Source organism: Macrobrachium nipponense, chromosome 30, assembly GCF_015104395.2.
Source record: "Macrobrachium nipponense isolate FS-2020 chromosome 30, ASM1510439v2, whole genome shotgun sequence".
NCBI lineage: Eukaryota > Metazoa > Arthropoda > Malacostraca > Decapoda > Palaemonidae > Macrobrachium > Macrobrachium nipponense.
Genome location: NC_087218.1, coordinates 1,085,388 through 1,112,652, shown reverse-complemented (window position 1 = coordinate 1,112,652; position 27,265 = coordinate 1,085,388). Strand labels below are relative to the sequence as shown.

The following is a 27,265-nucleotide window of genomic DNA, read 5'->3' as shown; positions in this document are numbered from 1 at the left end:
ATGGTTGAAAATAAAATTTTACTCAAAGGCTAGGCTAATGTTAAGTTGTTCCTTCACAAATACAAACCTTCGGTGTTTGCATAGGGATTTGTTCCGACACGGCAATACAAACCTTCGGTCCTTTTACAATAGGAAGGTACTAGCGGCAGCTGGATAGGTCGTAAGCTTCGAACAAGGGGTTCGGTAGTTAACTGCTTGTCCGACAGGCGCGCGTGGCGACTGGGAGGTAAACAAATCACTTTTGCTTTGCGGCCTCACAGCGAGTGGACGTGTGTGTTTCGACGCTCTCTGCCCGCTTCTCGTCGTTTTGCTTTCTTGAGTATTTGGTTTGTGTTTGTGTATGAAAGAGTTCATTGTAAGTTACAATCATTTCTCTCTTTTCATATTATTTCAACTGAAATTGATAATGATGGAATCTCCTCGCCTCGCTACCTCCCCACGGAGACTATGCCCGCAGTACCGAAGGGCGGTAAATGCGGGAAGTTCCGCTCTTTCCCGGAGATAGACCCTCATATTTTGTGTGCTCGGTGTCGGGGGCGCGAATGCACCCGCCCGCCGAGCCTTGTGATGTTTGTAATGATTGGTCTGTGGAGGCGCAGTGGACTTTGTATGAGGGCAGGAAGAAGCAAAGGCCTGCAAAGGAGTCGTCGGAAAGCTCTCCCGCGACTCCTTTGGTGACGGACACTTCGTCTTCTTTCCTCCGCCGCCCGCTCAACTTCCACGTCTCGCGCCTTCCCCTTCGGGGGTGGGGGGGGTGTCTAGGTCCTTCTCCTCTCCTGACTTGTCGAGTGTGGAGGAGGGCCGCTAGATACCCTGACGTCGAGTTGTACTCTGGGTCCTCTATCCGTTCGTCTTCGCGCAGAGCGGGTAGAGGATCCCCCTAATCACCCGACTGCCTCCTCAGGTGCGGTTGCCCGCGAAGGATGACCTCGGACAGGTGTGGGCATCGTTGGGGCTGCAGGGCGTGCCGAGTGTCCAGGGGCTGCTCTACCATCTCGCTGGCTCCGTGGCGGTCACCCATGCAACGGTCACGACCACCACCATGACCCTTACAACACCCGGCTACGCTTCACCTCCTCACCTGGTGTACACCCAGCACGCGGTCTCTGTGACACCCACTACATCGGTGCAGGGGGCCAGTCGCCGTAACTCGTGGGAGTGTGATGCCGCCACCTGGGTTTGCCGTGCTGCCGCGAACCGGACTTCGTGTTGCCCGAAGAGGCTCGCCCCTGGACCCCTCCACCGGTACCTAGGATGTCTGTGCCGCTGGTCCGCCCATCTGGACCGCCTACACAGTCTGCCGTACCCTGCCCAGCTGCTGTCCACGGACGTGATGTTGACCACTGCTGCCGTTCCTGTACCTGCTCCTGCTGTCTCTTCTGCCGTTCTGTGATGCCTGCACCTGCTGATGTTGTTCCTGTTCCTGGCGCCGCTGCTCCCGATGCTGATCTGTTCGGACAGGTGGCGTCCGGGCCCTGTTGCTTCGGCAACAGCAGCCCCGGCTTCCGTCCTGGATGACAGATCTGACATCGGTCCTGAGAAGGTTGACGAAGAAAGAAGAAGAAGAGGAGGAAGGTGTCGTCGTCGTCTTCATCGTCTTCTTCGCGTCGTCGTCGTCTGCCGCCTCTTCCCCTTCTTCTTCTAAGGCTCCCCCGCCGAAGAAGAAGAAGGTCGCCTCCCCCCCCCACCCCCCCCCCTAAGAATTCTCCTTCGGGAACTTCTAAGGGCCCGTCTCGCTCTGGTGAGACGGGGGCCGGGGGGTTCTTCCGCTGGTCACCCTGCTCCTTCGGGGGCAGGACCCGTCTCTTCTTCTTCCGCAAGGAAGAAGACTACGGGGACCAGAGGAGTGCCGGCTAACACCGGCACTTCCTCACCTGCTGTCAGTGGTTCGGCCACAGCAGCAGGGTCCGTCTCGGCCGCTCGTTCGCGAGAGGTACCGAGTGTACGGTCGCCTACCAGCGACCGTGCAGCCAGGAACCAGACCTCTGAGTCCGCTCAGCGTCAGGTTCACGGCACGGAGCGGAAGACTGGTGATAGCCGCTCACGCGACTCTCACCAGACCAGCTCTCGCTCTCGCGGCGAGCAGCTGGCTACCCAGGGCGGACGTGACGGTCCATGACTGGCCACGGGCTGAGGCTGAGGAAGAGTCCCCCCCCGTTCGCCGGCACCACGCCACGGCTGGTACCAGCGACGTGACGTGCCGTGAGGATACGCACCGGTCTCAACCGTGACAGTGGAGCTCGCCGTCGCCTGACCGTCACTCTCACAGAGAGCGATCGGGTACGGCGACCAGCACCAGCTCCTCTGACACACGAGACCGGGGACCGCTGTTCTCGGTCCAGCCGTTCTCCACAGCGAGACGGCTCGACTAGGCCTGCAGCTCGATCGCCACCGCGGGTTGGCGATCGCCTGCAGTCTTCCAAGCACACTGGTTCTGCCAGCGAGCGAGGAGGGAGCGTCAGGTCTGCCTCTCCCATACCTTCAACCTCCTCGGGTTACACCGGGAGGGGCGAGGTATTGAGGAGTGATCGTGAGGGGTGCGCCCCTCAGGATCCCACCACGTCGTCATACGTACCAGGCACGGTTCTCGGACCAGCCAGGTCGTACGCACAGGTGGTTGGAGGAGACCGAGAGGGGTCTGTCGCTGTTCTCCCCTTCGAGGGAGGAGGGTCTCGGGAGATGCTCCTGTTTGAGGGACTGGATGGTCCGACTCCGCAGGACGCAGTTACTCCTGAGATCCAGAGGAACTTTGCCGAGGTTATTGCGCTGATTCGTCAGCACAACGACCTCGGGGAAGGATCGCCGCTCCCACCATCCGAGCCCACGTCCCGGCTCGAGTCGTTCTGGGGCCCGAGAGGGAACCCAGACCGACCGCGGTGGGGTTTGCCGCGTTCTGAGCTTGCAGACTCAGTGCTGGACCAGGTGGAATCGTTGTCTCCGGACAAGACGGTTCGCTCAAGTCTGGCAGGTCGAGCAAGCTGCTTCCACCCTCCTCTGCTGCGACAGCGGCGTTTTTACGTTGCCATCCGAGGATCCGATGCCGCCCACCCAAACAGGTGAACCCGGAGTTAGCCAGGCTGACTCCGGGTGTGTCTCTGCAGCAGCTCCTGTCCGAGAACCTATGGTTCTCGCAAGCCAAGAGGCACTCGGCCTGGAATCTACTGCCATGGCAGCTTTCCAGGCCTGTCTCCTGGTTAGATCTGTGGTCCCTCACAGTATCTAAGGTCGCAGCCAACTCCGGGGGAATTTCTCCCGAAGATGACTCGGCCTTTAGGAGACTTTGCCAGTCTGGAGGAAGAGCCATCTCCTTCCTTGCCCACCAGACGGTGAACCTGTGGGCCAACCTGGTTCTCCGACGAAGACGCTGTCCTGACTCGGGTTTCCAGGGTCCAGGGCGGCCGGGCGTGAAGCGGCGTTGGGTCTTCGCAACGGACCGCTACGGAGTTCCACATCTCTCTTCCCAGGAGAGATGGTGGACGCTGCGGTGGACAGACGGCGCACTGACGACAGTGACCGTCTGGTTCACCAGGCAGTCTCGAAGGCTTCTGGCAAGCCTCGGACTGCGGCCAAGTCTAAGAAACTCGGCTAGCGCTTCCTCGGTGGCTAAGACCGGTAGCTGCGTCGAAGCCCAGGGGAAAGACTCTGTCTTCTTCGAACTTCTACTAAGGGGAGCCGTAACCAGCCTCCTCCCAGCCCTCCTCCTCCCGTGGAGGCTCTGGGAAGAAGTCGAAGAAAGGGGGGAAACGCTAGGGACGGCGTTCCCCCTCACCTGCTGCCGGAAGTGGGGGGGTGCCTGGCCAGCCATTGGGCAACTTGGCAGCGCTACGGCGCCGAGACCTGGATTGTAGATGTCCTTCGGGAGGGATATCTATTACCCTTCGAATCTCGGCCACCCCTCACCTCCAACCCGGTCCAACAGCAGTCGTACGTTCCAGGGTCATCGAAGGACGTAGCATTGAGACAGGAGATCAAGACCATGCTGAGCAAGAGAGCTGTAGAAATCGTCACGGATCAGTCACCAGGCTTTTACAGTCGACTCTTCCTGGTGGAAAAGTCTACGGGAGGCTGGCGCCCGGTGATAGATCTCTCTCCTTTGAACCGGTTTGTTGCGCCCGACCCGGTTCACGATGGAGACGGCACGTTCAGTGCTCGACTCCATCAGGGAGAACGATTTCATGCTTTCAGTGGACTTGAAGGATGCGTATTTCCAAATACCCATTCATCAGTCCTCCAGAAAGTACCTCCGCTTCAATCCTCGACGGGACGGGTACGGTGTACCAGTTCAGGGCACTTTGCTTTCGGTCTCTCAACCGCCCCACAGGTGTTCACGCGAGTGTTCATCTGGTGGTCTGCTTGGGCCCATTTGCACGGGATAAACGTCTGATGAGGATCTCGAACGATTGGTTAGTCCTGGCGAGCTCCCGCTCGCAGTTGCTACAGGACAGGGATCGACTGCTCGAGTTCTGTCGCGATCTGGGGATCGTTGTGAACTTCGAAAAGTCCGATCTTGAGCCCAAGCAGAGGATGAAGTACCTGGGTATGCTGATCGACACGGTAGCAGGGCGAGTCTTCCCCGCAGACTCGCGGATCAGCAGATTCAGGAGGCAGCCAACCAGTTCCTGTCTCGGCAGGAACAGTAGGAGCTCAGCGATGGCAAGTCGTGATCGGACACCTGTCGTCACTCGAGAAGTTAGTCCCTCACGGGTCGTCTTCACCTGCGGTCTCTTCAGTGGAGACTAAAGGAGAGTTGGTCACAGGCGACGGATCCCCCAAGCTTTCCAGTGTCACTGACACCGGAGGTGAGGCAAGAGGACCTAGCCTGGTGGCTGGACGCAGGAACCACTTAAGAGGAGTGCCTCTGCGCACTCCCCCCCGGACATGCAGCTGTTCTCAGACGCATCGACCGAGGGTATGGGGCGGGCACACCTGGAGGAGTTGCTGACTTCAGGAGTGTGGGACGAGAACGACAAGCACCTTCACATCAATGCTACTGGAACTCAAGGCAGCGTTCCTCGCTCTCCAAGAGTTCCGGGAGGACCGCTGATGGGACACTCAGTGGTGTTGATGTCGACAACAACACGGTAGTGGCCTACGTCAACAAAACAGGGGGTGGGGGGCCTAGTGTCTCTCCCGTTGTACCAGTTGACTCGGCAGGTGCACGAGTGGGCCGAGCACACTCAATAGAGCTGTCGGCACGCTACATTCCAGGGAAGAGGAATGTAGTAGCAGACACGCTCAAGCCGTCTGGGATCAGGTGATAGGGAACCCGATGTGGTCTCTACACCAGGACGTGGCGGAAAGGCTCTTGACGACCTGTGGGGGCGACCAGTCGTGGATCTGTTCGCCACCCAGGCACAACAGGAAGCTCCAGGTGTTCTTCTCGGCCGTGCCGGACCCATGGGCAGCTGCAGAGGACGCTCTCCAACACCCGTGGGACAACCTCTTCGTCTATGCCTTTCCCCCGTTCAGCCTGATTCGCAAGGTGATCAGTCGAGCACTGGTCACCCCGAATCTCAGGAGGATCCTGGTGGCTCCCAAATGGCCACAGGCCATTTGGTATCCGGACCTGCTGGCTCTTCTCGCAGGAGAACCGAGAGAGATTTCCCCCTTGGCACAACCTTCTCGCCCAGCCACACGTCGAGCGGTACCACCGAGCAGTCCCAGTCCCTACGACTTCACGGCTGGCTGTTATCCACCATCTCTTGCGAACGAGAGGCTTTTCTCGTAGCGCAGCAACAGAGATGGCTGGAAACGTCCGTCAGTCCTCTGCAGCTGTGTACCAGGGGAAGTGGGCCGTCTTCTGTGGTTGGTGTCGTAGACGGGGTCTATCTCCTCTCAGAGCCACTCTTCAGCAGGTAGCGGATTTCCTCTCTTTTTCTTTTTCTTCGCCGAGAGAAGCTCCTCTCAGTCCCCACAGTCAAAGGATACAGAGCCGCCCTGGCTCTCGTCCTGAAACTGAGGGGATTGGACATCTCGAACTCGTTCGAGATCTCCTTGCTTATGAGGAGCTTCGAAAGGTCTTGCCCACCCAGGGAACTCAGGCCCCCGCGTGGGATGTGACTCTTGTCCTTAGGAGTTTGACTCGAACGCCGTTCGAGCCACTCCGAGAGTCGTCAGACAGGGATCTGACCCTCAAGACCCTCTTCTTGCTGGCCCTGGCATCGGCGAAGAGTAGTAGGGGAACTTCATGGTCTTTCTATGATGTACGACACTCCAGGGGATGGGGATCTGTGACGCTCGATTTCGTCCCGAACTTCGTTGCGAAGACTCGAAATCGTCCGCGGTCCCTGACGACAGGTTCGAGTCCTTCACGATTCCCTCCCTAATGGACTTCACCGATAATGATGCGGATGAGATGCTGCTTTGTCCTGTGAGGGCGCTACGGCGCTATCTGAAGAAAAACTCGACACCTCAGGCCTGAGTGTCGACGCCTCTTCGTTAGCCACCGGGGGTAACCAAGAAAGAAGTAGTACCAAGAACACTCTTTCATTCTGGCTGCGTGAGGTCATCAGGAGGGAGTATGAGGCTGATGGTAGTGACGACATCCGTACGTCCCGTCCGAGAGCTCACGAAGTCAGAAGTATTGGCCCACCCCTCGTTGGCGTTTCGTAAGAACTTCTCCGTGGCGCAGGTCCTGAAGGCAGGGGTCTGGTCTAACCAGACTACCTTTACGTCCTTCTACCTTCGGGATATTGCCCACAGGTCCTTGGATACCTTTTCCTTGGGACCCCTGTGGTTGGCTGCTCAACAAGTTGTGTAGCTAACCCAGACCCTCGCAGGCTGAAACAGCATCGAGTCCTGGTGTGACTGTGTGGATGGATGTGTGAGTGAGTGAGTGACTGGCTCCCTCTTCCCATCTTTTCCTCCTCCTCTACCTGTGGGCAGAGGGCCACGGTCGTCACTACGCTGGATGAGGGACGAGATGCAGGTGAGCTATATGACAGAGCCCCATCCTATCCCATTTTCCACTATGGGATATGGGAGCAGAATATCCACCACTTCCTTCTACAAGGGGGGGAAGTGGATGCCTACAAGAGTCAAACCCATGACTTTATATTTGCTCCTGTACAGGAACAAGTTCTTACATTGCTGGTACGAAGAGATACGCTTGCCTCTCTCTTAGTACTCGGTCCAGAGGTCTGACCATTGATCCTGCGGTGCACACCCCGATCAATCGGACAGAGGCTTGGATCCCTCCCTCGCTCTTACGACCAGGGAGGCTTTCCAAGGTTGGGCGAACACCAGTCTGTTCACAAAAGACTCAGATTCCTCCCACCAAGAAGTTGAGTCTCCTATTGTAAAAGGACCGAAGGTTTGTATGCCGTGTCGGAACAAATGACAATTTGTCCAAAATTGCATTTTTTCCTAACTATACAAACCTGAGGTCTTTTACACTAGCCCCACTCATGCCACCCCTCACTCTGCAGTTTTTTGCTTGGGCCAAAAGCAAAAGTGATTTGTTTACCTCCCAGTCGCGCGCGCGCGCCTGTCGACAAGCAGTTAACTACCGACGCCCTTGTTCGAAGCTTACGACCTATCCAGCTGCCGCTAGTACCTTTCCTATTGTAAAAGGACCTCAGGTTTGTATAGTTAGGAAAAATGCAATTTTGGACAAATTGTCATTTTGCAAGCAACCGTTGGCTGGAATGGCTGTTAACTTTCAAACAAGGTCGTTGACCACTGATTGTAGGGGAGAAACCCTGACTGCTCATTGGTCAGCACTCAACTTTGATTTTGGCCACCTTCCTGTGAAGATGTCTCGGCTCGACTGCAGTTTGCTTTCTTTTGTTTTTTGTTTGTATTTTTTTTTGCACTTAAATTTATTCCATTTACTGTACACATTCAGTGAGATGACGAGCAGTGATTTCACTTTACAAAACCAAAATAAGCTTATGTTTATTTAAAGTTACAGTATGATAAACTATACAAATTGTACTGGATATAATTTGCTGGAAATTTTCTTAGGACATAATCTCCTTTCGAAATAACAGGATCATAAGAAATGAAGCAGACGTATAATGACTTACTATGTCTTTTTGTCAGTTTATGTAGCTTAGATGTTTGGATTACTGCATAGGCCTATCTTATATTCAGCAGTTTTATTGTGGTTCTTATTGTGGTTATTCTTGTTTTTGTTGCTGTTGTTATGGTGGTGCCTGTAGTGTCTGGAAAATTTTTCATATTTTCATATGGTAACCTAACATTTCAGAATAAACATAGACTTATTCATAAAATACTAGAGTAAAGAATGATCTACCTGCTGTTGTTTGAAATTTAGTTATGAATATAATCTATGCTAGAATATTCTGTGGTATACAGTAAGTGGCATTACATTTACTATGGCCATTGATGCACATACACATGTATGTATATTTGCGAGGACTTAAACGTGTATGTACATTTCAGTGTATGCATATACATGATATATTGTGGAGTCAGAGTTAGTAAATTGATTAAAAGCTACTCTTTATTTCCAACAGGTAATGGGTAGAAAACTATTTGCAATAAGAAATTGACATGAAGCCATATGCCTTGTGATTGTCTCAAAATATAGGAATTTGAGGTGTAGGCCTATGCCCTCTCATTGCCTCAAAATATAAGAAATTAATGTTTAGGCCTATGCCATGTCATTGCCTCAAAATATAAGAAATTAATGTTTAGGCCTATGCCATGTCATTGCCTCAAAATATAGAGTTTGACATTAAGGCCTAATCTCACAATGATATATTATTAACATTTGACATGCAGGATCGCTTATGTAGGCCAACACCAATAAAAAAAAAGGCAAGATGCTTGTGTATTTAGGTTGTGCATGATCAAAAAAAAAAAAAAAAAGGAAGCACAGACAAAATGATCCATGGTCTTCATAATGATATATAACTTAATATATCTTTTATCAGAGATAAAAGATATATTCACAACTCTGGGAACTCAAATCTGTGGTGTCATCATTCATGCACAGAGCTTAGCATTACTGAGCAGAGTCAAATCCATACTGGTAATCATATGGACTGTTAATGAGTGTAAAATCATTCCCCTTTTGATAGTTAGCCAGTCACTGGTGTGCAGTGGGTGGGGCTTATCTGAAAAGAGCCCTGGCTTTTACAATATTTGCAGTCACAGTATAGTGAATCGCCATATAAAGAAAAGGTTTGTGTCTTTGTAGGAACATATTGCAAGATTAGGATAATTTTGCAACTTTTTTTTTTTTAGAAAACTTCATACAAACTCAGTGTCTATTTAGATCCCATTTCTAACCATTCCTTTATTTAGCTTTATGTACCAAGAGAATAGTCTAGTAAGAGAATGGTTTCCCCACTACTCACCAACCTGTTGACAACTAACTGATGTGATACAAGCTTGAATGACCAGACTTTAAAGTGTCCTTAATTTGCAATTTCAGTTTTAATTCATCTGGTTTTTTTTTTAATTCCTTTGTCTTTCTTTCAAAGGGGCTAAGTAAACAAGTTGCATTAAGCATAGCTCTCATTAAGCATAGCTCTCCTATCAAATAGGTTGATTTGCTTTTGCCATGTAGGTTAGATACTGTTGGACTGGAAATAGCTTTCAGGGATGGTTTTACTTGTGGGTTTCAGTGGTAGTGACTCAACTCAACCCTCAATACCAAGTACATTGCTTTAAAGAGTGACTTAGTTGCTTATGCTAATTCTTTGGGCATACCCACAGATGATGGACAAGCTTCAGTCATCGGAGTGTGAGGTATCTAATGCCACTATTATCAATCTGACTGGCGATTTTGTTCTTTTGAATGTGTGTACAAAATGTTTCAGAAATAAAAATTATTGGGCTTTCCAGGTCCCTTGTACCTTAATCATTGTAAAGATTTATTATAATGTTGCTAACAGCTGATATGTAATGTAAAAATGTGACTGCAAATTTTGCTCATACTGCATGATTTTCTTTCAGAGGAATGATCATGGAAAGATGATGCTATTTAGCAAGTTACGGAAGTTTTCTGGAACAAGACCTTTATTGAAGAATATGATTGGATATGAAACCATGTACTGTGTTGGAGCAGAATTTTCTCAGCAAACTCTTATCAAGAAGGTTTGGGTAAGTATAAAATTTTCTTCTTATGGAAATTCAAACAATTTCTTTTAATCATTGAACTTGGTAACCAAGGTTTTTCTCACTGCATGTATGTGCTGTAGTGATAATTTTCCCATGGCAGTTTGAGACGACCTCTCTCTTGTAAGAAACACCACAGCTTTTACTCCGCTATCTTTTGGCTTAATCGTAAATTGAACAAGTTGACACACTTCATGTTTTTGTGATGAGAGGTTGATTTCGTGAAGGTTGCTGGTGTCTGGAGGTAAGACCTTTACCTTCCTAGACATCATTGTGCCACCAGTGTCCAAATCAGGTTTTTTGAAGGAGAGAGGTGTTTGCCTTTCTCCTCCCTTGAAAGGTTTCTCTGGAGTATTGCCTCTTGCTGAAAAACAATTTGGTGTTGGGCTCTTTGCTGCTTTTATGAAGAGTAGTAATGAGGTGGTGGTTGACCCTTGGAGATTAGAGACTTGAGACTCCCTTATCAACTGTGAAGTGGTGACCTCCTTCCTCTGGTGCCACGAGGAGGGTGTTGTCTTCTTGAGGGGCTCACTGTGTAGAGTTGTTAGGAGGCTTACAAAGAAAACAACATTCTTAAAACTTATACTATTGGTTAGTCATATATACCCACATTCACAGGCACACACAAGCATACAGCTAATCCTTAAATCTAGTATGTACTAGTTAACATAAAACATATTCTTAATTCTTATTCGTGTCTTTTTCCCTTTTCAATCATTTCCTTAACAGTGCATTGGCCATGCTTTTTCAAGCTTGAGATAGAGATCTTACCCTCAAGACTGTTTTCTCTTAGCTTTGGCCTTAGCATGTGTCAAATCAAGCTTTACATAAATCTGCTTCCATTTTGGATGTGTGGTGCATTTAGCTTACAGTGATTTCCAACTGTGTTGATGAAAGTGCATATAAAGCTGTCATCAATATTCATTCGGACAGCACTTGTATAACAGCTTAAGTTCAATCCATCAAATTTAAAGTATACAAGCACTGCCAGCAAACTATGAACCATCCAACATGCTGACACTGCCAGCAAACTATGAACCATCCAACATGCTGACACTTGCAGCCTGTTAAAACACTTTAATGTGTAATTGTCAACATTTGGACCAATATTGTGTAACAAGGAACACTCAAGCTTATTCATAGTTCTGCTAAACCAGACTGCACACCAAGTAGTGTAGCGCAGCACTGCAGTTTTTTCATAAACATTGGCTAAGCACTGCAACTTTATATGAGTGAAGTAGGCAGGTGCACTTGTACTAACAATTTTCTATTAATTTGTAGCTGGGTACTTACTGCACTTGTTCAGTTCCTACATTCCTTGCCAAATGCATTTTCTTGACAATGCAGCCAAAGTTTCATGTCAGGGTGATCCCTTTTACCACATCAGACCCTCACAGTGAAAGAGATACTCTCAATTAAATTCTTACAGAAATGATAACAAAACCATTAAAAAAAGTGACAATTAAGTTTTTTAAGTTAACACACAACCAGCCACTATATAGCTACCACAATCTTCCTTACTCCAAGTCAACAAACAAATATTTCAAATACTATAGCTGGATATATGTATGACAGTGAGCTGCTAGAAAGTTCTGTGTTTTTTGCTTATTAAAGCTATTTCATAAAATTACTTCCAAGTACTATGATATTCTTAAGTTGGGAAACAGTTTTTGGCAACATTGCTTGCTCAAATCAGCAGAGTCACCAGACATTTGCAAATGTTATTGGCTACACTTCATTTGCAAAGTATTGCGGTAAGCTAATTTAACAATCTGTTGGCTTACAAACATACATATGTATGCATGTATACATTCTTATTTATAGATTATGAGAACTATTTTTCAAGTGTCTGTGATTTATTGTGCTGATTAAACACCTGGATCCTGTATTACTTAAACTTTCAGGTCTTGGTATAAGATGCAAATGTTTCCAGGACAAACAGCTTCTAATAATCTGATAATTGTTGTGTATGAAATTTGCCTGAAGGAAGGCTGGTGTGTTTTCCTTATTTGTAGTTTAGTCTCAGTTTCTATCAAGGAGTTACATATATGGAATTGGTGGTTGTTTCGCTGTGTTTAAGCCTGTTTTATGTTTCCGTTATATCTTTATTGCACTTTAACTAAAAATCTATAATGATTATGGTTCAGAAAGTTTCTGTATCTTCCTTAAAAGAAAACAAAAAGAAAGAAAAAGGAAAAGAAAATAACAGTGAACAATTAGTTCATTTATTTCTGTAAATGCCAATGTTTTTCGAAGGTCTTTTTAACCAGCTTTCTTAGAGCCCTTGCTGACTGACCTGGCATTACAGATTAGTGATGGGTCTGTATGGTCAGGGCATCTCCATAAATCTAACCTCCCTGGTTTACACCATTTACACAACTGACTATGATGTTCCCTAATCTAACATACATGCCATCTTCATTCTCAGACACCAACAACCCACTCGACCACACTTTAGTTACTACGGTGTAAATAAGGTCCCTCATATTTCTTTCCAAGCTTACCTACATTTAATCTTCCTCTCTTTACAACCTCTTTCAACACTCACCAGACTCAAAACTTACTGACTGTCCATGCTCTCTTCTCCAAAAATCTTTTATCATTCTCAGTTAATTGTATTGAGTGCTTAATGAATCTTTTGAAATCATTGCTGCTCAACAATTTTCTGGGGTTACTCACATACACATTGGAAACTTTATACTAATTGATGGGTCAAGTGGCAGATGAAGCCTTCCTAACAGAATATGATGGTACAATTTGGATTTTCTTAATGGAAATAAGACTTGTGTGTTATGGGTTTTTAAGAAAGTATGTAATAACCAACTGGTTCAACATGTAATTGTGGGTTGGTTGTAAACAATTGAAGATTTTTTATATTCAGGAGTAAAGTACCACTCGCAAGCTTACACCCACTTCGCAATGCATTACCCAGCCTATTTCTTTAGCATAGGAAGGTGTTTGTTACTTATTTAAAATGTACTAATTTTCATTTTTTCACTGCAGATGAAATAACACCATAGGGATTATGGCGGATAACACGCTTGGTGATTCCACAACATTTAGTCACATGTTGTACCCAAATACGTCAGAAGGTTTGTAAAAAAATGTCCATGGGTATCATAAGTTGTTTTACTTTTCTTTGCACTGTTTCACAAGGAAGTTCAGTAAAGTATCTAATTACTGTATCTAATGTTGGGTTTGTGCTCAATCCATACAGTATAACAAAACTACTTTCGGTTAATCATAGGATTTTTTTATGGAATATATGCTACTGATTTATTTATTATTAAATTCCCCTGCTTATATTCATTAAATTAAGACATGTTTTCCCTCTTATTTACAGAATTATTCACAGAATAGGAACACAGATGCTACAGTAGCTTGTGGAGGAAAGTTTTACCATGTTCATAGAATTGTGTTATTAAAGTGTAGTACTTATGTAGAAGCAATGTCTGAGTTAGCGAGTGCTGGTAAGCACCCCTTAATGTTGTTACAGTATGATAGAAAATATGAACTAGAGGTTCTTCTTAGTTATATGTATGCAGTCGTGGTGTTAGTGGCACAAAAGGACCTATCAAGACTAGTTAAGATAGCAGGGTTATTACAAATAAAAGGACTGGCTGTGGCAGACGATCTCCCAAGTAAAAAAAAAATTAGTACAAGTAACCAAAGTGAAAGGACAGGCAGTGGGCATTATAAATCTTCTCATTCATTAAACACTAATGGTAGAACTAGTCTTGGTCATAAGATCCGGGAACAAGAAGAACACAGAAGCTCTCCACAGTTTCATCCCTCCACTTCTAGTTCATTTAGGACTCAATATAATCAAGGTGATGATGATGATATTCAGGAAATGAAAGATGAATTAGAAAGACAACAAGAACAGTGAGGGTTAGCACCTATGAGTTATTCTGATCATAGTGTAACACCCGAGTGGAGAAGGAACCAGACATATTATCCCAGGTAATGGTGGACCAAGTGAACAGCAGCTGTTGCCTCAGGAACCACCCAAAAGGTCAGGCAAGGTAAAAAAATGTGCTGATGATGTTTATGATTGCTATAAATCTTTACTGTCACAGAATAATAGTTTTACTGTATATAGTTATTTTAATTATGTTATGTGAAGATTGATTTGATCCTACAGAAACACTGACCATGGGTTTTATGTAGGAGTGTTCCTAAGCTTTGAGCTGGAGTCAGTTGAAACTTGTTAACAAGTTAGTAAAACGGTAGGTGAAGGGAAAAGTTCTAGGTACCTCCTCCTTCCATAACTGCTAGTAATTACCTTGTACCCAAGTTACAGCGACTGATTCTAGCTTTTTTTTGAGGAATGCTCATATTTAAAAGGCTCTGGTTTACATATGTACCAGTGAAAGAAAGTTATTTTAAGATTATTTTACTTTATTAACAATTGCATAACATGTTCATTCTTTCTTGAGAGGGTTTTATTTATTTTGATATTTAATTTGTTATATGTACACTTCTTCTAGAAGATTAACATACATACTATTCTCTTGGTTTTAAGGATGGCAATGATGAATTAGTGTGAGTCAAAGAGGACGTTTTGGATGACCCAGGAGAACCATGGGCAGATTCTATAAAAACAGAATTGTCATCGTATGGGCTAGTAGGACTCTGGTGGTGATGAAAGTATAGACATGCCCTCTGATGGTCAAGAAGATTATGCACAAACTAGTCATAGTAGATGCTTCCACTACTTTCCAGAGCCAGTAGCAGAAGAACCCTAGCTGGGGCCCTCAGGGATTCATGAGGTTTGTACGATGCTATTACAAAGGACTGAATTACGGAAACTGATTGAATATACTTTTTTGTACATGAACTTCCTGTCAGATATACTTAGCTTACGTCTCTGACGTCACAACAGAATTCAAAACTCGCGGCAAACGCGACAGGTAGGTAAGGTGATCTACCTTACCCGCCGCTGGGTGGCGGGTGTATGAATCAATCCCACTTTCCTGTCAGATTTTCTCTGTCGCCGGTGTCGACTACACCTGTTGTCGGTACCTCTGGATATTGGATTCTTTTTATCGTTTCTTTTGCCCTGGATTGTTTCAACAACGGACTTTTTGGTGAAGTACCTGATCTTTGGCTTGGCATTCGCGCTTTGTGGACCGTTTTTTATTATCTTTGTATTTTTCTTTGGAAATCAGCTATGTTCAGAGTGTGTTTTCTGTGAGCGATTGTAAGGTGAGGCTACCGAAAGCTGCGGTAGACCCTCACACAGTATTATATGAAGTGTAGGGGGAATGACTGCTCTTTTATTAACCCTTGTAGAGAATGTGATAAGCTGAATGAGGATGAATGGAAGGCTCTGTCTTCCTACTTGAGGAAGCTGGAAAAAGACAAGGTTAGGAAAGCTTCATCAAGGAGCTCTAGTAGGTCTCACGTTAGCGAGTTGGAAGTAGATAACCCTGTTTTTAGAAGTAGCACCTTTACCGTTTCAGCACCTGCTCCCTGCATCGAACCCGAAGATGCGCCTTCGGAGGTGGACACTGAGAGCCACTATTCGCAGCATGGAGATGAAGATTAGATCTTTAGAAGGTAAGAGTTATAGTGCCAGTGATTTGTGCAGTGATCCCAGTGCAGTGGAGGGTGCGTCTGATCGGCTCCCTATTGCTTCTAGGCCTAGACCTCTTCCAGACTCCCAGTCCCAGTAGAGGAGGTAAGTCGACAGCCGCAGGAAGGTTAGGGAGAAACCTCCACCGGTCACAGGCGTTCCCCTGGGTAGCGCCTGATGTACGTTCCCAGGCTACCTTAGATCGCGCCAAGAGAGAAGTTTTACGACAGTGTTTCTTGTCTTCGCCTTCTCCTTCTCCTAAGCGTGGATGGAGCTCCTCGGAAGCCTCGTGCCCATCGAAGAGAGCCTGGCAGGCTCCTTGCGCCCTTCCCTCCAGCCCTGAAGTTTTTTCGGAAGAGCCTGATGTAGAAGTGAAGGAAACCTAGGAGATCTCTGGCGTATTGTTCTCCTAGTAGGGATTGAGCCTCGTCTCCCGTTAAGGATTTTGTGAAGTCTCCTGCTCGTATTTTGGCGAGTCTGCAGGCGCAGATTTCGGCTCTGGCTGATCCCTTGACTTGACTTCTCCGTCGTAAGAAGGACGTATCGCTCCCGGTTAGAAGTTCCAGGCGCCCTTCCTCTCCCGCTTTACGCTATTCGTCGGAAGCCGCCCTCTCTCAGGACGTTTTGGATTTTAGCATGAGGCGCTCTTCAAACGGACAGGCGCTCTCCTGCTGACATCGTTTCTTCTTTCCTTCTTCCTTCGGACAAGGAACAGACTTCTCGTAGGCGAGCCTCTCCCAGCAGGGCGCTCATCTCGAGACAGTATCTCTCCCATCGTCAGGGCGCCAAGAGCTAGTAGGCGCTATTCTCATTGTAGCCACCCTCCCCCGTCAGGGCTTCCGCTCTCCTGTTGGCAGGCTCCCTACGACGGGACAGGCGTTCTGTTAGCCTAGCAAGGCGCTCTTCTTCAGTCAGCCGCTCTTCGCTTGGTAGGCGCCAAGAGCCTGATAGGCGCGTTTCTGCTGGCAGGCGCTCTTCAGCTGATTTTCGCTCTCCTCGAGTTAGCGCGGGAGCCTGGCAGACGCCTCTCCCCAAGTATGGCGCTCGTCGCCAGAGAGCCGCTCTCCTCAGGTCAGGCGCCAACAGCCTGGTAGGCGCTTCTCACATAGCAGGCGCTCTTCACCAGGCAGCCGCTCTCCTTTGGACAGGCGGCCAAGAGCCTGATAGACGCTTTTCTTTTCCTCCAAGCAGGGCCCGCGCTTTCCCCAGAACATCCGCCCTGCTCTCGTTAGGCACCAAGAGCCTAGAGAACGCCCTCATCTTGACAAGAAGGACTTTTCGGGCAGGCGCTCTCCTGGAAGTTTTGACTTCCCCTGTCAGATGTCAGACTCCTCCAAGGATGGACGCACTTCTTCGGACAAGACCACCTATCCTCATAAGGATCTTGAGGGTTCTTCGGTTGAGGAAGAACAGGAGCCTTCGGAAGAAGAAGTCCCTAAGGATTCTGCTGTTTCCTCCTACAAGAGGTTAACAGACCTGCTGCTACAAGAATTTGGGGATGCCCTTTCTCCTGTCGCTCCTCCTTCACCTCTCTCGTTATTTTCAACCTCTAAAACTTCGAAGGTTTCATCTTGTGTCAGGATGAAACCTGCCATCTCCATGAAGAAGGGCCCTAGAGGTTTTGGCGAATGGCTTCTCGCTAAGGAAGAGAAAGGGAAGAGAGTGTTCTCTTTCCCCTCCATCCAAGCTGACAGGGAAGTTAGGGTTCTGGTACGAATCGGGAGAACCCTTGGGCCTTGTTCTTCCTTCCTCTGCGGACTCGGACTTCTCTTCGCTGGTGGATTCCTCTCGACGCTCTGCCCTCATGTCTGCTAAGACTACGTGGGGATGAATGAGCTTGACCACCTGTTGAAGGGGAATGTTCCGAGTCCTGGAAGTATTCAACTTCCTAGTACTGGTCATTAGGAGTTTTGGCTAAAAAGACGCAGACCCCGGATTCCCTTTCACCTGAGGATCTTAACAGTGTTTCTCACTTGTATGGACAAGGCAGTGAGAGATGGCTCTAGTGAAGTCGCTTCCCTTTTCGGAGCGGGAGTGATTAAGAAGAGATCGGTATACTGTTCGTTTGTTCCCGACGAAATCAGTATCGCATGCGCAGAGAGCCTCTCTTCTTTACGCGTAACTCCTCACCTCTCCTCTTCCCCAAGAAGATTATACAAGACGTCTCGAGTGCCCTCTCGGCTAAGGCTACACAAGACATGCTGGCTCAGTCTGCCAGGAAGCCTCGTACTTCTTTTCAGGCCAAGACCAAGCTCCCTGCCCTTGAGGCAGGAGCCCTTTCGAGGAGGCCCTCCTGCCAGAGCTTCTTCCTCTAGAGGATCTAGACCCGTTAAGAGAGGGAAGACCTTCTCTAGATCCATCAGAGGGAGAAAGAGTATACAAGTTCTCCAGACATCAGTGGGTGCCAGACTGCTGAAGTTTGCGACGTCTGGGCCCAGAAAGGGGCGGACAACTGGTCCCTCTCGATTGTCCGCAAAGTCTACCTCATTCCCTTCACATCAAGACTACCGTTGACGAAGACTCCGAGGGAGTTGGTGGCCAAGTACAAGGACCCCATCATGAATCAAGCCCTTTCTCTAGCAGTAGATCTTATGCTAGAGAAAGAGGCTATAGAACTAGTGAAAGATCTCCTTTTCTGCGGGTTTTTACAACCGACTTTTTCCTAGTTCCAAAAAACTCAGGAGGATGGAGACCGGTTCTGGATGTAAGCGCCCTGAACGTCTTTGTAGAAAAGAGGAAGTTTTGCCATGGAGAACGACTTCTTCAGTGTTGGCTGCTCTTCGTCCAGGGGTACTGGATGGGTGGTCCCTAGATCTTCAGGACGCTTACTTCCATGTGCCTATCCATCCTTCTTCACGGAAGTTTCTGAGATTCATGATGGGAGGGAGGATCTACCAATTCAGGGCCTTGTGCTTCGGCCTCTCGACAGCCCCTCAATTTTTTTGTTTTTCTTGGGATTAATGATGAACGTGGCGCAGTGGCTACATTTGGAGGGAGTGAGGGTGTCTCTATCTCGACGACTGGCTGATCAGAGCAAAGTCACAAGAAAGATGTCTGGAGGACTACAGAAGACCCTTACTTTGGCAAGTTCTCTGGGACTTTTGATGAACTTCCAGAAGTCGCAGTTAATCCCCAGTCAGAAGTGGATTTATCTGGGGATTCGGATGGTTTTCTCCGGATTTTCGGGCGTATCCGTCGCCAGAGAGGATAGCTCGTTGTCTGCGAGAAACTGACGACCTTCCTAGAGAAAGATGCATGCACAGCGAGGGAGTGGATGAGTCTGTTTGGGGACACTCTCCTCGCTGGAGCAATTCGTTTCTCTAGGAAGGTTGCATCTCAGACCTCTCCAGTTCTTTCTTTACCAGAATTGGAGGCGTCTCTCTCAAGATCTGGAGTTCTCCTTCAAGATAACAAGGAGAATCAAGAAGGACCTTTTGTGGTGGGCGGAACCCTCTCCGTTTTACAGAAGGTCTGTCTCTGCACATGCCGAACCCCAACCAAGTGTTGTTTTCCGACGCGTCGGAAACAGGTTGGGGAGCGACGCTCAGGTCAAGAGAAGTGTCAGGCACCTGGGAGGGAACAGGTGTCCTGGCACATCAACAAGAAAGAGTTGATGGGCAGTGTGGATGGCACTAAAAGCTTTCGAGCCCCACGTCCGAAATGCTATAGTTCAGGTCAACTCGGACAACACCACAGCCTTGGCGTACATAAGGAAGCAGGGGGGACGCACTCCTTCTCCCTGTACGAAACAGCAAAGGACCTTCTGCTATGGTCTCAGGCAAGGAAGATCAGACTCCTCACCAGATTCGTACAGGGAGAAAAACGTCACGGCCGACCTCCTGAGCAGAAAGAATCAAGTCCTTCCTTCGGAGTGGACTCTTCACTCAGAAGTTTGCCAGGACCTGTGGAGAATGTGGAGCAGACCTCACATCGACCTCTTCGTGACAGCAAAGAACGCGAGGGATAGACCTTTACTGCTTTCCCGATCTCAGACCCAGGGGCAGTGACAGTGGATGCTTTTCTCCTAGATTGGAGAGGTCTAGACGTCTATGCCTTTCCTACCTTCAAGATACTGGGACAAACCCTCAAGAAGTTTGCGACCTCAGAAGCGACAAGGATGACGCTGGTAGCTCCGTTCTGGCCCGCCCAAGATTGGTTCACAGAGTACTGGAATGGTTTGGTGGACTTCCCAAGAGCACTTCCACAAAGAGTAGATCTGCTCAGACAACCCCGCTTCGACAGGTATCACAAAAACCTCCCCGCTCTCAATCTGACTGGCTTTCGACTGTTTTCCTCTTCCAGTACCTCTGTGACCCAAATCGCAAACTTCCTCGTTTTCCTCAGGGAAAAATGCGGTCTGGCGTTTTCACCATCAAAGGTTATCGTAGCATGCTAGCTGCTGTATTCAGGCACAGAGACCTGGACATCTCGGAGGACAACAAGATCTGCATGATCTGTTAGATCTTTCGAAACATCCAAGAAAGTCTCGGCTGAGATTCCAAGTTGGAATCTGGATGTGGTTCTTCGTTTCCTGAGGTCCTCGAGGTTTGAACCACCCCAGTTAGCTTCCTTCAAAGACCTTACGAAGAAGGCTCTGTTTCTCTTGGCTTTGGCATCCGCCAAGAGGGGTTAGTGAGCTTCATGCCCTAGAAGGAAGGGTAGGTTTCAAAGGAGGTTCCGTGATTTGTTCCTTCCTTCCTTCTTTTCTAGCCAAGAACGAGAACCCCTCAAATCCTTGGCCAGGAGTTTTGAGGTTCTAGGATTAGCTGCCCTTGTAGGGGAAGAACCTGAGAGGACTCTTTGCTCTGTTTAGGAGTTTAAAGTATTACCTTCAAAGGAAGAAGACTCTTAAGGGCATTAAGGATAGACTATGGTGCTCTGTAAGGGACCCCAGTAGACCATTGTCTAAAAATGCACTGTCTTTCTTTATTAGAAGTCTAGTGAAAGAGGCACATATTGCATGTGATGAAGATCATTTCAAGCTCCTGAAAGTCAGGCTCATGAGGTGAGAGCCATTGCCACTTCCTTGGCTTTCAATAAGAATATGTCACTTCAGAATCTGATGAAAGCAACATTCTGGAGATGCAATTCAGTATTCACTAACCACTACCTGAGAGACATCAAAATTACGTATGACAAGTGCTTCGCGTTAGGCCCGTACGTATCGGCGGATTCGGTGCTGGGGCCAGGGAGCTGAAACATAAATCCTTTTTAGTTTTTTCCCCTGTGTTGGTATTGTGTTTTTTATGGTTTGTATGAAAGATGATGCAGGTAGGCCATCTCTTTCTGTTCGTAGTGCTAACAACATTAGAGTGGTTAGGTGATCGGTTTGTGTTGGAGCTCCCTGCAATGGTAGTGGACAGGTTCTGTCATATAAAGAGGGCGAATCCCCTTTGACATGATCCGACTTGGATTCTGCTGAGTAAGCGGATATCAAATCTCTTTGGTAGACCCAAAGAGTCTTTTCAGCTGTAGGTCACGCCCTCGCTGTAGCTCTTCAGGCTATGCAGACTAATGACCAGTACCTATGAAGTCTTCAGCCTAATCAGGTAAGAACCAAGGTTTTTTGTACCCTACAACAGATGTTTGTTTCCCTTTTCCTTGTTAGTTATCGTCTCTTACCCTCTGTCAAGGGTGTCAATCAGCTAAGTATATATCTGACAGGAAAGTTCATGTACAAAAATGATATTGTTATTTTACAATAAAGTTTTGTACATACTTACCTGGCAGATATATACGATTGATGGCCCACCCAGCCGCCTCCCCTCAGGAGACAGGTGGAAGAGAAAGTCTGACAGGAAAGTGGGATTGGTTCCATACACCTGCCACCCAGCGGCGGGTAAGGTAGATCACCTGACCTACCTGTCCGCGCTTTTGCCGCGAGTTTTGAATCCTGTCCGTGACGTCAAGAGACGTAAGCTAAGTATATTCTGATCTGCCCAGGTAACGTATGTACAAAACTTTATTAATTGTAAAATAACAATATCATTTACATGTACAATCCCTTAATTTTATCTTATAATTTTTAGCTCTCGTATGTAACTATCGTATGTAAGCAACCTGAATTTATTCCAGCTGGCATTTTGCAAGGTTTAGTAAAAAGATTATTACAATTCTTGGCACTATTATAGCTTCATTATGTGTGTGGTATTATGAATGTATAACTTTTATTATCTCAAGTATTTTACTTATTAGAACAGTTTTTTAAAAGATTTTGGTAGCTCCTTAAGTGAAAATACAGTACTGAATATAAACAAAGGTAGTAACTAAGTGTTAAAGAACTTAAGCCTAGATAAATTGGTGATTAGGGTACAGTTTGGGAATACATACTGTTCTTTACATGAGCTTTAGATCTTTGGGACATTTTACAGATACTACTTCCTGATGGTAAATCCAAGCCATATATTTATTCTGTGTAAATACAGATCATTGTCTGTTATTAAGGAGTATCCTGGCACCAACTGAAAATGCTTATTGAAGCCTGGTAACAAGGTATTCAATTGGTGGTAGGTAGATGAGTATCTGGATACCACCCAATAATTTGTTGGTGACCAAACACAATTTCATTGTGTAGACATCTCATTGTGTTTCAATTTTGCTATGGAAGCTTTTCCTTTGAGTATTTCTGTGATGATGACAGTTAGATCAATTATTGGTGGTAAGGTGTGACTTCAGCAAGGATGTTATCCATGATGAGATGATGTGAGTGTTTTGATGCCCATGTTTACATTTTACAGTAAACCCTTACTGATATTGATCCTTTTGCATGTGAGGAGTGTTTTGGCCAATTTCCGTTTCAGTAAAAGAGATATGGAAAGCATAGAATGGCTAAGAAGCAGTCTCCGGACCTTCTGGCAGTAACATACCTCCCTTATACCTACATATGTTTAAGACTTATTTATGCTGAAATCCCTTGACCCTCTCACTCCATCTTTTTAGTGTCCCTAATCTCTTAGTGATTTCTGGCTATGTCTATCCTATCTCAGTAACTACTCAGGCAATTGTAATGTACTAGTGGGTGAAACAGAAACAAAAGTGATTTTTTAAAATGTAAAATTTTTTATACAAAAAATGGCTATCCTCCTAACCTCTCCCGGGTGTGGTTAGGTCCCAAGTGCATAATTAGACATGAAATTGGGACGACTCCTCTCCTGGGGTGCATATGGAAACTATGATCCTGCTGCTGTACTACATTTATGTCAGTATGTCAGCATTGCCAACTCTTGAATTAAGTGGTTTGAGAAGCTATCTTCAAGTTGAATTGTAGGTCATTTGAATGTTATAGCAGAGATTTATGATACTACTTGTAAAAAGTTAGGAAATTGTAGCTTTGGCCAATGAGTGAAAGTTTCAGTATCATGGCCTAGCAACTTGCTAGACATTAATCCATTCAATTTCGCAGCTGATTTATTGGCCATGGCTATAGTTAGCTGAAAGTTATGTAGTATCAGAGGCTTAGCATTGTTTTCCTTTTAGCATTTTTATAAATATAATCATTTGTTTTGTATAGTTAAAAGGTGAATTTTGTACAGTAGTAGTATTCTGGGATGGTATGGTACTGTATGTACTTGTGTATCGTGCGACCAAATTAAAATTTTATCCCTAGAACATGATTGCATCTCTTACCTTATGTTTGTGTGAGCTGCACTTTTATTATATTACGCAAAAGCTATGCTAACACTGCGAATTTAATTTTTTGTGGATCACGCTAGGCTAGGCTTTAGATGCTTGTCTCAGTTTTGGGAGATTACATTGATAATGTAATTTACAGTAGTGTACCTCTAAATTAGCCATTGATTGATTGAATTATCTTGTTAAGTCACTTGATACAATAATTTATTACTATATGGAAATTGTGTTTGTATCACTCTCTGAGCCCTGAGGCTAGACTAAAAGACTTTTCAGATGAACATATTGCATGAACTTAATCAATTGAAATACTGTACTGTCAAAAATCAGCCTAGGATATTTTATAAGGTTTTGTATAATATGGGAAATATGTTAATTTGTTACCAGTTGAAGTTTATTTTCTTATTGCTTTTTTTAAAATCCTATACTTGTAATGTACTACTATTACTCCACAGTGACTCGGCAGGGATGATATGTCAGCTGGGTTACTAACTGTTGATAGGTATGGGGGTGAAGGGAGCCCAGCTACCTCTGATCATCTTCAGTCTCCGCAGATGGTGAGTTGTTGATCTTAGAAATTTATTTACAGAAAATGATGCACGAGTAATTGGAAACTCTGTTCTGGAATAACTGTAAACTGAATTAAACTCTTGTAGGAAATGTAGTGAAGAAAAGAATTTTTTTGCATCTTATGACAAAATTGTGGTCTGTGGATCAGTCTATATATCCCAAATCTTTGCCTTTTGGGTTAGTGTTCTCTTGGTATTGAGAGATTCAAGCTTTCCTCTTGTAATTTTTCAGTATGTTGTTTTTTTTTTTTTTTGAAAGAGGACAGTGAGATGTTGAATCTTGAACAGACTGAGCCAGTACCGTATTATAAATTTTTTTTAGATGCTGAATACTGTCTGTTGAAAAGGAAAAATTTAAGGTTATAGTCTCCCTTTAAGAATGTGACTTAGATTGTTGTGAGTTAGATTGGTATACTAAATTGATGTGGTTTGGTACTGTGTAAGTATGAAAAAGCTGAGATATGTTTGCTATTATCATTGTTTAAAAAAAAAAAGTCATTGTCTGCTGTTGCATAGGAATGCATTGATTAATGTTCACCCTCTTTAGTATTATTTGCATCTGTACATATATTTGTTAATATAAGACATCTTATGCAGCCCTTGTTATTGTGCTGTGCATAGTCATCATTATTTTGCCTGAATGTCTACATTTTAGACTGGAAATTAGTGTTATGTATCACGTCATCTGGGATTCCTGTCTATGTTCCTAGATGTGTTTTAGGATTACTTCAAGATTTCTTTAAAGGTAAGCAGCAGTGAGTTGTTGTGGACAGGGTCTGTGGTGAACCAATACCTATTGTATTTGGAGTGCCACAGGGCAGTGTTCTGGTTCCACTGTTATTTTTAGTGTATGTATATGTTGGCCTGGAAAACTAAGATTGTTCAGTATACTGATGATACAACACTTGTGGGTTTTTTTGTAGTGAAAATCTCCACTTATGAGAAATGAAGCTGCCTTCATCCTCAATCGCATGTCCTGGATCAGGGAATGGTGTACTAGTCAGTGAGATGTGAGGATAACTGCAGTAAGACAAAAAAAACACTATTGATTAGGCAGATCTCATGCAGATTTCCCACCCCCATCCTCCCCTTTAGGTGGATGGAACTTTGCTGATTGAGTCTGAAGCTTTAATTATTTTATGTGTAACTTTTGACTCCCATCCTACTTTTGAGAAAACATTTAATGAAAATAAGCAAATGCTGCACGAAAGTTAGGTTTTTGTTTTCATAACAGTGATAAACAAAATCAGTGCAACCTGTTTGTTTCCGATACGTAATACAAACCATCGGGTCCTTTAACAATAGGAAGTAGCTAGCGGCAGCTGGAACGGTCGTAAGCTTCGAACAAGGGGAGAACGGTAGTTAACTGCTTGTCCGGCCGCGCGACTGGGAGGTAAACAAACCACTTTTGCTTTCGGCCGCGGCTGTGAAGGACGTGTTCGTCATCGCTCTCTGCCCGCTTCATCGTCGTATGCTTTGTTTATATTGTGTTTTCTACTAATGGTTTGTTTGTCTTGAAAATGAAACTGTAAGTACACTGTTTTCATTTTCATTACTTAATTATGAACCAACATGGAGCTATCGCCGTAGATGCGGCGATTTCCTCTCTTTTTCATGAATTGAACCCTTGAATTATGTCTCGGTGCCGAGGGCTGGAGCGCGCTCGCGCCGAGTCATGTATTTTGGGCGAAAGTGTGTAATTGAAAAATGTAAGTACTCTTTTCATTATATTTTTGCCCTGTGCGTTCGTTACCGAGAGCGTGATTGCGCTTGGCACGAGCCTCTTATTTTGTATGATAGAATGCAATGAAAGTGGATTTGCAATTGCAGTATTCTTTTCATTTCATTTATTTATTTGCATCAGTTTTAATTTGGATCAATTTTCGCTCTTACCCGGGAATTGATCCTTACGATTTTTTTCGTGAAGTGAATCGCAAGTGCAGTATTCTGTTTCATTTTCATATATATTTTTATGATAGCATCATATTATTATGGATCAAGTTTCCGCTCTTACCCGGGAATTGATCTTTTCCCGTTTAAGTTCTATGAAGTGAATCGCAAGTGCAGTATTCCGTTTCATTTTCATATTACTTTCACTGCTGTGCGGGGTGGAGGGGGGAGGGGCGAAAGCGAAGGTCTGCTTGGAAGTCATCGGAAAGCTCTCCCGCGACTCCCTTGGTATCCGATTCTTCGTCTTCTTTCCTGCCCCCCGCTCAGCTTCCTCGTTGTATCTTGTATTTGGGGTCTTCCTTGCATTTGGGTGGGGCATGTCCCCCCCTCCCCCCCGTGCGTGAGGGAACCCCTCTTACTAATCTGTCTGTGCTACCGCAGGTGCTACATCCGTGGGAGACGACCTTGGACAGGTATGGACCACCGCGGCGGCAGGGCGTGCCTAGCATCCACGGGCTGCTGCAGCGTCTAGCGAGGTCTGGGGCGGTCTCCACACTACTACCTCCACGCCGTTATGCTGCTCCCCCCCGCCTGGTCTACACTTCCATGCTGTGTCGGTGACGCCGTCTGCTGCTACTAGGGCTGGTCGCCGCCTGTACCGAGGGGGGGTATGCCGCCGCCGTACCAAGGGGGGTTATGCCGCCGCCGCCTGTGTTTCTTCGTGTTGCCTGCCCAGACTTCCGCTGTTCCAGCAGCTCGCCCTGGACCGGGCCGCCAGTACACAGGTTCCCGCTGGCTGCCGATGATTCTACGAGGCGATGGCTGGGCCTGCCATACTGCCGCTGATGTGGTTCCCGCTGCTGGCTAGCTGTCCCTTCTAGGTCTACCGCTGCCGCTGTTCCTGCCACTCCTGAGCTGGTTGCTGTTACCGGTCGCATCCTCGTTCCTGCGCCTGTCCATGCTGTCCTGCCCACGGTGTATCTTCCCCCAGTCCCAGGTCCTTCCGGACAGGTGCAGTCGGGCCGTGTTGCTTTCGGCAATAGCCCCGGCTCCGGCCTGGATAGGAGGACCTGACGACTGTCCTGCATGAGCTGACGAGGAAGAGGAAGAAGAAGAGGAAGGTGTCATCTTCGTCTTCATCGTCTGCTGCTGCCTCTTCCCCTTCGACTTCTAAGGCCCATAAGCCGAAGAAGAAGAAGGCTGCCTTCCCCCTTAAGAAATCTCCTTTGGGAACTTCTAAGGGCCCGTCCCCCCACCCCGGTGGGACGGGGGGGTCCTTCTGCTGGTCCTCCTGCTCCTTCGGGAGAGCGGGGCGTCTCCCCTTCCGTAAGGAAGAGATAGACGGGGACCAGAGGAGTACCAGTTAGCGACTGGTACTTCCTCGCCTGGTGCTAGCGGCGATGCCGCTACGCCAGGTTCCGGCTCGGTCTTTCGTTCGCGAGAGATCCCGAGTGTACGCTCTCCCTCGGTGGGAGACCGTGCAGCCAAAGTTTCGGCGCCAGAGTTCGCT

At 46.6% G+C, this 27,265-nt stretch overlaps 1 long non-coding RNA gene across 1 annotated transcript in view; it reads left to right on the top strand.

Moving 5' to 3' along the window:
• The window catches only part of LOC135202219 (uncharacterized), a 35,245-nt gene that overhangs the window by 1,369 nt on the left and 6,611 nt on the right, over positions 1–27,265 (top strand). The window contains exon 2 of the long non-coding RNA XR_010311683.1: positions 9,928–10,074. This is a non-coding gene — a long non-coding RNA (uncharacterized LOC135202219). The remainder of the gene's footprint in view (positions 1–9,927; positions 10,075–27,265) is intronic.